The sequence below is a fragment of the Podarcis melisellensis genome, assembly GCF_964234715.1.
Source record: "Podarcis melisellensis genome assembly, chromosome: Z".
Classification (NCBI taxonomy): domain Eukaryota; kingdom Metazoa; phylum Chordata; class Lepidosauria; order Squamata; family Lacertidae; genus Podarcis; species Podarcis melisellensis.
This window is the reverse complement of record NC_138547.1, coordinates 35,792,953-35,798,868: the sequence shown is the minus strand read 5'-3', so window position 1 is coordinate 35,798,868 and position 5,916 is coordinate 35,792,953.

Here is a 5,916-nt window from a genome sequence, read left to right as displayed (position 1 = left end):
TCAAGTCAATTCACTCCCATAAATATGACATTTATGTCACCATAATCGAAGAACACTTTCCCTGTATCCAAGTTAGCATACTCTTGAAATTATATAAAAGGAAACCCTACTAAATGACTCCAATATGTCATGAATTCTGAGATGCTACATTAGAGTTTTCTATCTTTACTTCTCTCCTCCACCCTTATTGTAAAAGACAAGCAATCAGATTATCAGCCTCTAAGTTAAATTAGGATGGTTAAATTAACTTGAACATTTTGCTTCCTGGAAAGAAGATGCTAGAGGGGAAAATATCTACAGTTTATGGATTAGTTTAGTATTGACTTTGCAACTCAATTATCTTGTTATCTTTTCCTTAATGTTACTGAAGCCCAATGAAGAATGTAACAAGTCAGCGGAGGAGGCTACATTTTGTTGGAGATACTTGGCAGCAGCATTTTATTTTATTTTTTTAAAAAAGAAAATTCCCCAAGAGAATGCAACTTACTGAAGGAATCTCTGAATTATCACCCTGAAATGCATTATATCTAAATTGTAACAGAATTCATGCACAAGGGAATGAGATACTGAACCCGTGTAACCTGTAAAGCAACATTCCTGACCGTGTCATATTTCCAACTAGCTCTTCCACACTGCAAGCAAGAGTTGTTGTTCAATGGCAAGTACATTGGAAAAGTCCCGTGTTTATACCAAGGCACATCTGGGAAAGACACCTGTGTAAATCCCCAAAGAGCTGCTGCTTGTGACTGTAGCTGACAAATAGGCCAATGGTTCCACTCAACAGAAGTAAGCTTCCTATGTTCCAACTAGCGCAAAACACAAGGGGGCTGTTACACAAGCATAGGTACATAGTATTTCTACACATGTATGGCTTTTTGTGTGTGAGAGAGAGAGAATGAGTGTGCACATGCCAATTTGTACAACTCAACTATAGTGGACACTGGCGCATGGGCTATACCCTCATTAAGTTCTACACAGGAACACCCTCAAATGTGTACCCATCACACAATCCACACACTGGAAACATATCCTCCTTACTTGTTCTCCCTTATGTAATTCCAGTCATGTGAGTGTGAGACACACTTATTGGACCTGCTCCCTTCATCACAGTTCTTATGGACCACCCAGTATGTTCTTTTAGCCATTGGTGTTGCCTTACAAAAGCGGTAGAGTGGTAATTTGGGTTACGGACAGCCTAGTTAACGAACTTTTTGGATTATGAACACTTCAGACCCAGAAATGAGTGTTCCGTGTTGCGGATTTTTATTGGTATACGAATGCACTCCGTTCGGGGTGCACTTCTGTTTTTAGTGCCACACTTCCATTGTGCAGCAGTGGAAAAGGAGGCTATCACAGTGTTTCCTGCAGCCACAAGGAAGGGAAGCTGCACGCCCACCAACCAGCTGGTTTGCAGGTGCGCAACACCTACTCCCATGCCGCTGCGGGAGGAGAGCATTTCCTGCAGCCACAAGAGACGGGAGCTGCGCACCCACCAGCCATATGGTTGGCGGGCTTGCAACTCTCCCCCATGCCGCTGTGGGAGGTACACGCTCTAGGGAGCATTTCCTGCAGCAGCGTGGTGGGGGGATCTGTGTGGATCCCAGTTTAGCTACTGATTGCTTGCTTGCTTGCTTGCTTGCTTGCTTGCTTGCTTGAATGTGTGACAAGAAATGGATAAAAGCCCTACATCCAAATGATGACTATCATCAGTGCAGGTAAGACTTTTTTTAAAAAAAAAAAAATAATAATCTACAACACTGTTTTATTTATTTTATAGCACAGTGCATTGATTATTGCTTCCATTTTGTGGATCAGTGGTCTTGTTAGTTAGTAAAATTCATGTTAAATTACTGATTTAGGGGTTATTTTTAAAAGTCTGGAACGGATGAATCCATTTTGCATTACTTTCTATGGGAAAGCATGCCTTGGTTTAAGAATGCTTTGGTTTAAGAACTGACTTCCGGAATGGATTAAGTTCGTAAACCAAGGTACCACTGTACTATTGTTTTATACATTGTTCATACTGTAGCTGATGTTCAGTTTTGTGTATTCATCAGTTCATGTGCTTTCCCTCACCCCACCCTCTTATGAGTTACTGAAGCACACCACAACATACGCACATCAATTTCATCACAGCATGAGAAGCAATCCTGATGCATTCATGTGATCACATCAAAATTTATTCATGCCTTGATTTAATAAATGTTTGCATGTTCTGGTGCACATTGGCAATCTGTTAAGAATGGGGAAGAGACTGTACACCCACCAATTGTGAATTCAGTTTTAGAAATCGTAAGTAGAACAGAATAACAATGATCTACATTATCGGAATTCCATTCATTCCATTCACCCTGGGAATGCAACCATGACTGCCACTATTGTGTTTTGTTTTGATGATAATAAAACCCAATTTTCCAACTTTAAGCAAGAGCCAGGCATATTACCCTGATTATCACTTCTTTCATTTATGTCAGGTCCATCCAGTATTAAAGCAAACTGTTTAGACAGAAGTGAGCACAAGCTCCCCAGAGCTGATCTCTTCCCTCAACCTCTTGTGTGACCTCTTGCAAAATAAAAATAGAACTGTGTTAAATGAAAAACATGAGCCACAAAGATCTCCACCCACCTGTATGCATTTGTGACATTTTAAGGAGAGGTTGTTCAAAGCACAATAGGAACTACCAAGGGATGCCAAAACTCCAGAACAATGTAGTGCTAAGCACACTCTGTTTTGTTGGGCAGTTTGTTACATGTTCCCATCCTTCCTCTTAAATGTGCCTGCTTCTTCCCAAAGGCAATATTTTCAGATGCAGAAGGAGGCCATCCTGATTTATAGCCCTCACAGCTTTATGTGGGAGGTGCCAGCATTTTGGGAGCATTGAGGACATCTGGAATTTTAAGGAAGTTCTGTGGATGTCTTTCATAAATCAGCTGCTGTAGAGTGTGGCATAACACAGAATGGTTCATGTAAAAAACAAAAAAGGACCACAAAATGCCTAGATGACACACATACAACTTCAATGAAGGAGGAGGGGCAACACTTGTGTCAACTCCCTCTGCACTTAGAGAAGAAGTAAGGATGGGTATCAAATGTTGGAATCCAGTGAAATGTGGATATGTTTAAGGAAGCATGTTCAATGTAGGAGATGCCAAGCCAGTCAAACGTAGACCAAGCAGGAAAAACAAATAGTATCTTGTGAATTTTTGCAGGATTTTTATTTTTATTTTATTTTTAAACTAGGACCTTTCTTAGGCACCATAGGAGGTAATGGTGTCACTGGTACCCAAAAGTTTCAAATTGGCAATACCTGGCCTTAAGTGTATGAGCCATTATGTGACCATGTGATTGTTGATTTTGATTTTCTTTTGATCTTTTTGTACTGGGAGAAGGAAGAGTGAAATATATATCCTTATTTTCTAATAGTGCAGTCCTAGATATGGATCTCAATAGGACCAATGTGAAGGAAACTAGTACAGGATTGCAGCCTAGCTGTCATAATATAGCATTCATGCAGAGTGAGGCTTGTAACTCCGATATAGATAAATGATATGTTGTGAGTACAGAAATCAGTTATTCTTCCTTGACATAATAGCAGTATACCTTTTCCTTTTAAATTACATGCTAACCTTCCAATATTCTTAATATTGTGGTTTATTCAACATAGTTGCTATACCAAATCCTATCCTAAAACGCTACTGACACCATTAATTACTTTAAGTGCTGTTTTTAACCAATTAATATCTTACATGAACTCTATATGATGAGGTTTGAGTTCCTCCTCTGCATATTCCTGAAGTCTCCATTTGCTTTGCTCATTAATCACTGCCCAACTAGTGCTGTCAAAGTTGCTCCTTTGATGTCTAGTTATTCACTGCCTTCTTTCTTGTCAGCAGTTAATCAAATGCACTCCCTGCTGTGCGCAAAGCACAGTTTGATTTTTTATATATATATTAAAAAAATAAGAAATGGTCTGGCCAATTTCTTGAAGAAAGGGGGTTATTTTCAAGCTTCTGCAAATTTTAATACACTGAAGTTTTAGCACACAGCTTCGCTTTCCAGAGGTAAACAGAGTTATTCTATCACAAATGCATATAAAAAAGCCTTGCTGTGTTACTCTCACAGGGGCCACCTAGACAACCATGGGAAGCCCACAAGCCAAACCTGAGTGCAACACTGATCTCCCTCCCTGCACGTTACCCTCCACTGGTCTCACTGGCTATTGGGGCTCACCCACTATCAGGCTCAAGGAATTCTGTCCCTTCACCCAGTGGCAGCAAGAAGCAGAGAAAACAAAATAATAATAATAATAATAATAATAATAATAATAATAATAATAATAATAATTTGTTCTTTATACCCCACCCATCTGGCTGGGTTTCCCCAGCCACTCTGGGTGGCTTCCAGCAAAATATTAAAATACAGTAGTCCGTCAAAAATTAAAAGCTTCCCTAAACAGGGCTGCCTTCAGATGTCTTCTAAAAGTCTGGTAGTTATTCTTCTCTTTGACATCTTGTGGGAGGGCGTTCCACAGGGCGGGTGCCACTACCGAGAAGGCCCTCTCCCTAGTTCCCTGTAACTTGGCTTCTCACAGTGAGGGAACTGCCAGAAGGCCCTGAGTGCTGGACCTCAGTGTCTGGGCAGAACGGTGGGGGTGGAGACACTCCTTCAGGTATACTGTAGAGTCCTTTCTAATGAGTCTTTTCATTCATAATAGTGATAGACAAAAGAATGCAGTCTGCCTCCAGGTAATGGAGTTGCTTCAACTGAGCTCCTCCTCCCTTCCTTCCTAGCAATGGCATTTCCCCTCACGGTGTCTGTTCATGGCAAACTGTCTCTGAGTCCTTTGCTCTTGAACTCTTAATGAAAACTGAGTTCTGGGTGAAGGGGGGTCAGAAATAGTCTCCAGTGACAATGTGTCAACTGGCTCTGCCTCCCCTCCCCCTTCTCCTAACACCTCCCAACTCTTCTGTTCATGGGTCTCTGTACTGTGATCTTCCTCAAACCCCTGCTGTAATTCAATACTACCTTCCGCTTCTCTGGATTCTACAGGAGGGGGGGGCGATCTCCCGCATTCCTCCTCCATCTCGTCCCTTTCTGTCCAGTCTCTGACACCCACAGTTGCAGCCACTTCTTTCCTCTGGTCTGCTCCCTGGGTATAAAAGCCAGCCATGCCTGGCCAACTGTCCCATGTCATGTAATCTATCCCCCCCTAAGTAATGTTTTTCCCTTCGCCCACAATGAGACATTTCAGGATGTGTTTTATACAAACCTATTCTTTGACCTAATCCTCACATAGTCTGAGGTTATCTTTCAGAAGAGGGAGATACAGATCCATTGGATGGAGGTGTTTTTCTATGAGCAGCAGTTGTCTTGTGCCGTTATCACAAACTGCTTCTGAATGTCTCCTATGCTTCAACAGCAATTTTTCCATGTAGCATTAGAGGAAAAGAGCTGCTGTTTGAGAAAGACTACCTGAAAATCCATATCAGGTGTATAATCTTGACCTTCTCTTCATGAATTCAGAATGTGGGGTGGGTTGGGGGAGATCACTAAGCAGAAAGACCTTTTTGCATCCTTCAATGAAATGACCACTACATGTGTAGCTTTAATTCATTTAAATGGGACTCATGCAAAATGTGTTCCCCATGGAGTGTACCCAGAGCTATGTTTTGCTCTTTTCTAATGCAGCCATGTTCCAATTATAGCTGAAGAATTACTTCAAGCTTAGAAATCAACAGAAATGTTTTGCTGCCTGCCTATCAGGGTCAAAAGAAATGATTCTTTACAATACAAAGACTAGAAAAAGGGTTGTTGTCAGAAATGTGTTTAAAAAAACATCAGGGGGTTGTAAGTCAAATGAGAGCATCCAACTGGGAAATTCCCACCGTAGGATAAAAGTGAACTTTTCAATTGCA